Consider the following 11,189-nt stretch of genomic DNA (forward strand, 5'->3'; position numbering starts at 1 on the left):
ATGTTGGGAAAGACTGAAGGCAGAAGGAAAAGGGGATGGCAGAGGATGAGAGGGATAGATAGTGTCATGGAACAACTCTGAAGGACTTATGGAAAATGCAATCCATCTACAGAGAAAGAACTGATGGTACCTGAATACAGGTGGAAGTATATTTTGTTGTGGCTGTTAGTTCCTTTTTCTAATGTTTTTTTGTCTGCTATGTTTTGCACAACTGCACATGTATAACATATCGAATTGCTTGAGTTCTTAAGGGAAGATTAGGGAGGAAGGATGAGAATCTGGAACACAAAGTTTTAAAAATCGATGTTACAATTTGTTTTTACATGTATGGTGGGAGAAATTCTAAATAAATAAATAGATAGTGTCATGGAAGCAATGAAAATGAACTTGGACAAACTGAGAGATAGGGGAAGATAAAAGGACCAAGCATGAAGACATGACTGAACAACAACAAACCATATATACTCCTGGATTATACTAGAAATAGGGTTGATGAGAATATGGTAACAAATCAAATGTCAGGCTGAGGGGTAATTTACAAAGTGAGATGAACATACACAAAAACCCTGTTACTTTTTTTTCTTTTTTCTTTTTTTGTGGTGGCAAATAACTGAGAACTAAAAGGGTTGGGGAATGGTTGAACAAATTCATGGGATAGGGATATAGTGGAACATCTAAGAAACAGTGAAGGGGTGGGGCAGCTAGGTGGCATGGTGGATAAAGCTCTGGCCCTAGATTCAGGAAGAGCTGAGTTCAAATCTGGCCTCAAACACTTGACACTTAGTAGCTGTGTGACCCTGGGCAAGTAACTTAACTCTCATTGCCCTGACAAAAAAAGAAAGAAAGAAAGAAAGAAAGAAAGAAAGAAAGAAAGAAAGAAAGAAAGAAAGAAAGAAAGAAAGAAAGAAAGAAAGAAAATTATGAAGGGAACAGTTTCAGAGAAACCTAGGAAGACTTGGATGAATTGAAACAGAACGAAGTGAACAGAATCAGGAGAACAGTTTACACAATATTGTTTGACCTTCATGCTTTAAGAAGACCATAATGACATCATGATTTCAGGGTCAATGTACAGTGTGTCCAACTGTGGCTGATCAGACTAATATGAGCTTAAAAAGCTCTACCACAAGTTGGGCTGTGGGAAAAAAAAAATTGATAATGAATTTTTTTTCAAGCGGTGGGGGGACCCAGAGATCAGTTTCTCAGTCCTTTCTCCCCACCTTCACACCCAGTCCCCACTCAGAAAGTCCAGTTCTGGAGAAATTTCAGCAAACCTTATTTGGGAAGAGCCCAAGGGAACAAAGAAAATGGAGATATTTTGTTTACCTCATTGAAGGACTGAGGGAATCAAACCACACCTAGATAATGGACTTTATCTTTACTCTATTTCGAGGGTCTTTTAAATTCTTCTCCTTGATCTCACTTGTAGAGTTCATTTTAATGTACTCGTCACATCAACCAATGGAATTGAATGATGCTAACCAATTAGCTTTGATCAATGTATAATGAGTGCACAATCATCTTTGAACAAAAAGGTCAATTTCCACAATAACAACGTTAGATGACGAGGAGGAGTTCAGAGAAACCTGAGGATCTTGCCATGGGCAGATGATAAGTGAGATGAGCATGTAATGGGGGGTAATGGGGTACGGGTTTGGGTTAGGGGTTGGGGTTCTTAGGAATTCCTCTTTAAAAGAATTACACCTCTTGCACACAAAAGTAGTTAAAATAAGATGGTAGTTATTTAGGGGCAAGGGAAGGGAAGGGGGGGGGAGAGGGAAAACCATGAAAGAAATCCTTGGACTTCTCATGGGGAGATAGGCACAAAGGCACGTGGCTCAGAAGTACCAGTCTCCTCAAGCAGGAGACTGGGCAGGTACTTTTATAGAGGACTGATGGGGGTGGACCATATGCCTGTGGAAAGTTCCTTTAGTGAGGGAGGACCATCCCCCACTGGTAGTGGACTGTGGAATTTGGGTGAGGGGTGGCTACCGGATCTCTTTTTCCGGACACTAGGCCGAAGCCACATCCCAAATTTATCTCCCCAGGGCAAGGGAGACCGGAATGAAGGTGGAGATTCCGAAGCTAGCTCAGTCCGATTTGGTTCCGCTTATCTCTCTAAGACGTATCTGTCCTCTGGTTTAGTTTCTCAAGGAGAAGATTCCTTGATGTGCCCCAGAGAACTTCTGGGGTGCTCTGCACCCCATGACAAGCAGAACCAGGAGAACATTGTGGCACAGTATCATCAACACTGTGTGTTGATCAACTATGATAGAACAGATTTCTTCTCACCAATCCAATGGTACATGAAAGGTTCCAAAGGACTCATGATGGAAAGGCTCTCCAAATCCAGATTAAAAAAAAAGAACTGTGGATATGGGCGCTGATTGGACCATACTATCTCTTTTGTTTTTGGTGCTGTTGTTTTTCTTCTTTGAGGTTTTCTTCTTAGCTCTGATTCTTCTTGTTATAACATGATTAATGCAGAAATATGTTTAATGTTATATATCAGATTACCTGCTGTCTAGGTGAGGGGAGGGAGGGAGAAAAAATTTGAAATTGGAAATCTTATCTAAACAAGGTTGAAAACTTAAATAAATTAATTACTTTTACAAAAAAACCAATAACAACATTAAACAACTTTAAATGCTCAAAGAACTGTGATCCATGCCATGACCAATCATGATTCTAGAGAACCTATGAAAAAGCATACTATCTACCTCCCAACAGAGAAAATAGAATCAGGGGTGCGTTTGAGGACAAATATTTTTGAAAATTGTGACTGTAGGGAATTTTTTTTGTTTGACTATGCATATTTGTTATAAGTGTTTTTACTTTTCTTTCATTTTCAGGGAGTATAGGAAGGTGGTAGGGAGAGATGATAGATTTTTGTTCATTGGAAACATGAAATTTTTTAAAAATGAGAAAATGATATGGGCAGCCCATGTCTGAAGACTTTTGAATTTTCCCTTCTTTCCTATAAGTATTTTATCCTAGAATCTATAATTTGAAGTATTGAACAGTATTCCTGATGATTAATAACATTAGCCTGCATGTTTTACTATTTCGTTTGATATATATTAATTTTATATAATGGCTTCATTGTTTATTACTACATTGACTTCACATGTCAAGATTAGTATTACAACATTGACTAAATATAAATTTTATATTATCACTACTTTAAAAATAGAAATGTTATATTTTGTATACATGGTGAATTTTTTGCACTAGGTAATCATTTGTTGTTATTTAGTCATTTCAACTGTGTTTGACTCTGTGACCCTATTTGGGATTTTCTTGGCAAAGATACAGTAGTAGTTTGCCATTTCTTTCTCCAGCTCACTTTACAGATGAGGAAATTGAGGCCAATAGGGTTAAGTGATTTGCCCAGGGTCACACTACTAGTAAATCCAGCTGAGGCTGGATTTGAACTTGGGTCTTCCTGACCCCAGGCCTGGTGCTCTATCCACTGTGCTACCTAGCTGCCATGGAAATTAATAGGAATCCTTTAATTTTTGGAGTGAATCCAGAGGATAAAAAGAAAAACATAGTAAGAATATTCCAGGGAGTGGGGTGTAGAACAAGGTCAAAGGATTGGGAGATTGCAAGGTAATTCTTAGTAAGGTAGATCTACTTCTTTAAGTACTCTTTGCCTTTCCCAATCTGTTGGATTATTCAATAATACCAGATACACTGGCAGTAGAGAATCAAACCTGAAGCTGATTTTCACACCTCCTTTTGAGACAGAGGAAGAGTTGGTCAAGAAAATAGAGGCCCTACTGAGGAAAGAAGGCCTAATAGCAAAGGAGGCTGAAAAAAGATGTGAGTCAGAAATGGAAAGCTCAGTTGAGAGAGAACAGAAAGAAGCAAAAGGAGAGGATTTATCTGGGGGTAAGGCAAGTGCTAGATCATCAGAGTAGGACAGAAAAGTACTACTTGTAGAAGAATCTAAGTATAGGTTTATTCCTGAAAAGGATTACCAATGGAGGGACCCTTCTAGAGCTAGGTTTCTTAACCTTTTTGTGTCTTAGATGCCTTTGTCAGCCTGCTAAAGCCTATAGACCCCTTGTCAGACTAGTGTTTTAAATGTTAAATGAATTTTAATAAAATAAAATGAAATACACAGGATTGCAAAAGAAACCAATCATATAGCAATAAAGATAAATATTTTTTTCTGATCCAAATTCATGGACTGACATTTCAGATTGTCCATGGACCCTAGGTTAAGAACCCTTACTCTAGAACATCATTTCTTAAGTGTCAAGCAATCAAAAACCCATTTATTAAGTGCTTACCAGGTGCCAGGCACTGTCTAATTGCCAAGGATACAAAGAAAGGAAAAAATGTTCTCTTTCCTTTTTTCTTTCTTCTTTTTTTTTTTTTGGTGAGCATTTGGGGTTAAGTGACCTTGCCCAGGGTCACACAGCTAGTAAGTGTCAAGTGTCTGAGGCTGGATTTGAACTCAGGTCCTCCTGAATCCAAGACCTGTGCTTTATCCACTGTGCCACCTAGCTGCCCCCCCCCATTCTTATCTTGCTTGTCCTGTTTGATCTTTATAGTTTTGTTACATTGACTTTTTATTTTGAGGCAATTGGTGGTTAAGTGACTTACCTAGGGTCACACAGCTAGTACATGCCAAGTGTCTGAGGCCAGATTTGAACTTTAGGACTTCTGACTCCAGTGCGGTGCTCTATCCACTGTACCACCCCTAACTCGTTACATTTACTTTTGATTTTTTTTCCTTTGGTGTGTTGTTCTTTCCATTTATGTTTTTCCTAGTTACTATATATCTTGCTCTGCTTACTTTACTCTATATGAGTTCACATAGATCCATGTTTCTCTGTATTCATCATGTATATCATACTTACAGCACAGCCATTTGTTTAGTCATTCCCCCAGTTGATGGGATATACTTTGTTTCCAATTCTTTTGTTGTTCATCTGTTTCAGTTGTGTCCAACTCTTTGTGCCTCTGTTTGGAATTATCCTAGCAAAGATATTAGAGTGGTTTGTCATTTCCTTCTCCAGTTTATTTTATAGATGAGAGAACCGAGGCAAAATGAATTAAGAGACTTGCACACAGTAATAGTGTCTTGAGGCCACATTTGAACTCAGGAAAATGAGTCTTCTTGATTCTAGGCCTGGTATTCTATCTACTTCACCACCTAGCTACCCTTCCAATTCTTAGCTATTACAAAGTATTTCATAGCAGCATTTTTTTGAGGAAAGCTCCAATTCTTGGCGTCATAAAAGTTTGCTATAAACATTTTGGAGTATATGGAGACTTTTTCTTTTTCTTTTTCTTTTGCAGGGCAATGGGGGTTAAGTGACTTGCCCAGGGTCACACAGCTAGTAAGTGTCAAGTGTCTGAGGGCCTGAATTTGAACTCAGGTCCTCCTGAATCCAGGGCCTTGCTTTATCCATTGTGCCATCTAGCCGCCTCAGGACTTTTTCTTATCAATGTGTTCCCTGGGGGTTAAACCCAATAAAGGAATCTCTTCTTCAAAGAGTATTGGACATTTGAGTCACTTTATTGCATAATTCTAAATTGCTTTTTGAAATGTAATATTCCACAATTCCAACGCAATATATTAGTGTGCCTATCTTTCACAACCCTTCAACATTGACTGTTTGCCATTTTTTGTCATTTTGTCAGTTTGTAGGATATGGGAGTGTGTTTTTTTCCCCCATCACATGTAAAAATTGTTTTCAACATTCATTTTGCAAGATTTTGAGTTCCAATTTTTTTTTCCCTCTCTCCCTTCTGCCTCTCTGCCCTCTCCAAGAGGGCAAGCAATCAGATATAGGTTATACAATCATGTTATACATATTTTCCATATTAGTCCTGATGTAAAAGAAGAATCAGAACAAAAGGGGAAAAAACATGAGAAAAGAAAAAATAATAACAATAAAGTGAAAAATAGTATACTTGATCTGCATTGGAGACTCCACAGTTCGTTCTCTTGATGTGGAGAGCATTTTCCTTCTAAGTCTTTTGGAATTGCCTTGGATCATTGCATTGCTGAGAAGAGCTAAGCCTTTCACAGTTAATCATCATACAATATTGCTTTTACTGTGTACAATGTTCTCCTGGTTCTGCTCACTTCACTCAGCATTAGTTCATGTAAATCTTCCCAGGTTTTTCTGAAATCTGCCTTCTCATCATTTCTTATAGCACAATAGAATTCTATTACATTCATATACCACAACTTGTTCAGCCATTCTGCAATTGAAGGGGCATCTCTTCAATTTCCAATTCTTTGCCACCACAAAAAGAGGAGTTATAAATATTTTTGTACATGCGGGTCCTTTTTCCCCTTTTTTATGATATCTTTGAGATACAGACCTAGTAGTGGTATTGCTGGGTCAAAGGGTATGCACAATTTTATAGCCCTTTGGCATAGTTCCAAATTGTTCTCCAGAAATGGTTGGATCAGTTCACAACTCCACCAAAAATGTATTAGTGTTTTCAATTTTCCCACATTTCTCCAACATTTATCATTTTCCTTTTTTGTCACATTAGCCAATCTGATAGGTGTGAGGTGGCTCCTCAGAGTTGTTTTAATTTGCCTTTCTCTAATGATAATATAGCTTTAATTTCTTCATCTGAAAACTGTCGGTTCATATAATATATATATTTACCAATTATCGATTGGGGAATGACTTTCATTCTAATAAATTTGATTCAGTTCTCTCTCTCTCTCCCTCTCTCTCTCTATGTATATATATATATATATACATATATATATGTATATATATATATATATATGCACATATATATGTTTGTTTGTTTTTTTGGTGAGGCAATTGGGATTAAGTGACTTGCCCAGAGTCACACAGCTTGTAAGTGTCAAGTGTCTGAGGCTGTATTTGAACTCAGGTCCTCCTGAATCCAGGGCCAGTGCTCTATCCACTGTGCTACCTAGCTGCCCCAGTTCTCTATATATTTTAGAAATGAGGCCTTTATTAGAAATATTGACTATGAACATTGTTTCCCAGCTTATTGCTTTCCTTCTCATCTTTGTTGCATTGATTTCGTTTTGTTTGTGCAAACCCTTTTTGATTTAGTGTAATAAAATGGATCCAGTTTGCATTTCATAATGTTCTCTATCTCTTGTTTGGTTATAAATTCTTCCCTTCTCCATAGACTGACAGGTAAAAACTATTCCTTCCCCCTCCTAATTTGCCTATGGTATCACCCTTTACATCTAAATTATGCTCCCATCTTGACCTTATTTTGGTATGCTGTGTAAGGTGTTGGTCTATTCTCAGGGTTGTTTAATTAGCATTTCTCTTGTTAATAGTTATTTGGACCATTTTTATGTGGTTGTCAGAATTATTTTCTATTACAACTGTGACCTGGATGAACATAAGAGTGATGAATGCATTCAAAAGAGGAATACCTAGTTGGTGTGTGAGAAACCAAGTTCCAAAGAATCATCTTCAGAAAACAATGATGGAGCTCTCTTCTCAAGTCTTTGCCAGCAGTGCCATGGGTTACCAGCAGCTCTACTGGAGCCACCTTCGCAAATTTGGCCAGGGGTCTCGGTCGTGCTGAGTGTGTTCGAACCTGCATGGCCTGATCTGAAATTACAGTCTAAACGTGTGCTGCCAGTGCTTTCATCACTATGCGAGACATTGGCCTCATCAAGTTGGACTAAATTATATCTATGGATCTCCATGATTCAGGGATTACTTTGACCATCAGTGACTGCCATTTTACTGGACTGTGTACAGCTATTTGGTCTATCCACCTAAAGATGGATCCTGTTGTCTGTGCTATGCTAATTTGTTTATAATAAACAGGTCATTCTCAGGATTAAAAAAAAAAAAAAGAAAACAGTGATGGAGCCTGATATGGAAGCAGTCTTTCATCTCCAAAATATCAAGAATGATCTCATTATCAGTGGGTTCCATCAATCTGATACAAGAATACCACTGCCAGGATATAGCTAGAAAAGTAGAACTCTTTTCTGTTATAATCAACTGTATGGCCATAAATATGTCAAGTCATTTGGGAAGAGAATTTTCATTTTGTTCAGAGAGAACTGACCTCCAAAGAGCCAGTATTAAGAAGCAAATGATGTTTTGAGGCTGGAGGCCAGAGTTTGTTATCAAGGATTGAAGCAAGATGATAAAGTTTTGCTTAAAGACTTTGATGTACAAATAATATTGAACAGATTTGAAACAGACATTCAATAAATTTGATAACCAGATATAAAACCTTGAATGTGAGAGAATGAGGAAGTGAGGTAGATCAAAGGCTTATAATTTATAAGAAAGAAACAATGTGTCAATTTGTTACAAAATTACTACTCAAAGATGTTCAAAAGGAAACTGCTACATAGAAACAGTAAATCAAGTTCAGCTTGTTTCCCAGTCCCTTCTGGGACAAAGAGAAGCCAAAGACTTTAGGATACTGAGAGTAAACCTACACCATCAATCAATTTAGGTACATAGATAGATACATAGCGTAGCACTGTGCTAGGTGCTAGGGATACAAAGACAAAAGTGAAACATTCTCTGCTCATTTACAATCTAAGGGAGGCGTATACATATAATAGGAAGGAGTATGCTGGAACCAGATCAAGCTGGTTCAGGAGAGCTGATTGCTAATTTTTTTTGGGGGGGGACTGGGCAATGAGGGTTAAATGACTTGCTCAGGGTCACACAGCTAGTGTCAAGTATCTGAGGCTGGATTTGAATTCAGATCCTCCTGAATCCGGGATCGGTGCTTTACCCACTACACCACCCAGCTGCCCCATTGATTGTTAAATTTTCACCATGAGTAGTTATACCTTGGAAATCAGCAAACCCACAAATCAGGGCTTGATTTATTGTTTTGACGATTGTCTAGACTCAAGAAGGTGATGGAGAAAATGGTAATTAGCAGATTAAACTTAAAAGTTTGTCTAGTATTTCGTGCCCCTCCTTCCCCCAGATCCTGTTCTTAAACATTTACCAATACATGCTTGTACATAAGGGTAAGGAGGACTTTGAGTTTGTCTCTCAATTACCCCACCCCTTGTGGGGTAGCTAGGTGGCACAGTGGATGGAGCACAGGCCCCGGATTCAGGAGGACCTGAGTTCAAATGTGACTTCAGACACTTGATACTTACTAGCTGTGTGATCCTGGGCAAATCACTTAATCCCATTGCCTCCCCAAGAAAATTCAATCACCCCATCCCATTTTAGGTAAGTAGTCAGATGCTATTCTCTCACGTGATACCTCACTTTAAGTAAGTGACAAGATACCTTCACCAGGTAGTAACATATCTCACTCACTCAAAGACTAGACTAAGTACAAAAGGCTTCTGAAAGTCACTGGGAGAACTAGAATAGTGTTACTTAGGAAAATGCATTCCAGTTGGTTGAAGAAATTGGTCATATTTGCTTGGACTGTCTATAAAATAGCATGACTTTCTGGGCTGGAGAGTCAAACATAAAGAAACTTAGAGTAGAACCCTTGGAGCAAGACCCAGAGGAAGAATCTGGAGGGAGAGGGGAGAGGCTCAATTTGGGCCTTACCCTCTGCCTGCCCCATTCCCCCACCTTTGCCAGAGGAGGACCATGTGAACTTCAAATATGGCCTTCCCATCAGAGACTTAGCATTGTCCCCAGAACAGTCTATTGTATTTGTGCAAAAGTTTCTTATGTTTGTATAACCAGTGTAGACTATTTTGACGTTTATGCTATCCTCTGTGTAACAGCTGATTACAAATTCATGCTGTTTCTATGCTTGTGAGAGGATGTTACCATTATTCCCTTTTATCTCTTTAATAGTAAAATGTTTTGTATTTAGCTGGTTTATCTATTTGGAAACTTGCTGTGCTTTATGGTGTGAGATGGTAGTCTAAAGAAATTTTCTGATAGATTATCATTAGCTTTCTCAAAAGTTCTTATTAAATTAAAGAGTCTTTCCCCCATTATTTTGTTTTAGAATGTAAAGAAATGGAACCACCCAATTTATAAAATACTTTAAATTATGATGTTGCAGGATTTGTTACTCTTCAGATGCATGTAATTCATTTTTTAAATTATATGTAATTTTAATGTATTGTTACTATTCCTTTTAGCTTATCATTATTACTAGTGTTGTATTGGTTTCCCCCTTAGAGAAGAAAACCAATTTAAAGTGGTGCTTTGCATATATGTGCATTGTATTGATATTATCAAAGGATTTAATGTACACTCCCAGGTAATTTTCAGGGAATCAAAATATTTTGGCCTCAGGGAGAAATGTAATATCTGTTTTTTAAAAACCCCTCTTGTAATGGCTATCTTTATGGTTACTGTCTCTTTAAATGGTAGGGAAATTTGGAAAGTAATATTTTTTTTTTTTAGCTGTCATCCTATGAGAATTTTATTTTGGCAGGTTTTAGGGGAGACTAAGAAGAGAATTAATGGAGATGGTTTCAGAGAAATTGGAAAAGGACAGATATGAGAAAGGGGTGGAAAGAAACCTTGAGAAGAGACTTTGTTTGGTATCCTGAGTAAACTATTATGGTGAAACTGTTTCTCAGAAGTCATCTTAGCTTTCAGTAATGTTTAAAGATGATCTTTTTCACAGCTAAAATATGGTAGTTAATCTATATTTGTCGTTATTGATTACATTGTTAATAAAGTCAGTAACATTTTTTTTTCTCAAGGAAATTAGAGATTTTGACATATAGAGATATAACCACTGCTTATTGGGAAAGAGGTTTCTCCAGGTTATTAAGTGAATAACTCTGAGTTAATGGATTTAATCAATGAGAAAGGTTGCAATTTTATTGATTAAGCTAACAGATCCAAACATACTCTGGATTGCCCTAGAACTAGGGATAACAAACATTAATAATGTAAGGAGTCAGGAAGTAGTCTATGAAAAGGGTGCTTCCATAAAAACCCTGTTATAAAAGCTTGAGGGGTGGAATTAGGTGGCTGCAATGGCGAGCCTCATAAGCGTACAAAGACTCCGTCTCGGCTGCTTGACAGTAGAGGCTTAAAGGTGGGAAAAACCAGCCAACCACGGAAAGAAGCGCACATCTCTAGCATCAGCCCTTGTCTCTATGGTTTCGGAGTAGTCTCTTCCGCTTCCTTTACGATGCATTGTGGGAGATAGAGTCTCCGCCTAGCTGGAGGACCCAAGGCGCCGTCGGATCGGAGACTCCACTTCCCAGCGTCCAGCGCGGCGGTTGACTAGCC

Source organism: Dromiciops gliroides, chromosome 5, assembly GCF_019393635.1.
Source record: "Dromiciops gliroides isolate mDroGli1 chromosome 5, mDroGli1.pri, whole genome shotgun sequence".
NCBI lineage: Eukaryota > Metazoa > Chordata > Mammalia > Microbiotheria > Microbiotheriidae > Dromiciops > Dromiciops gliroides.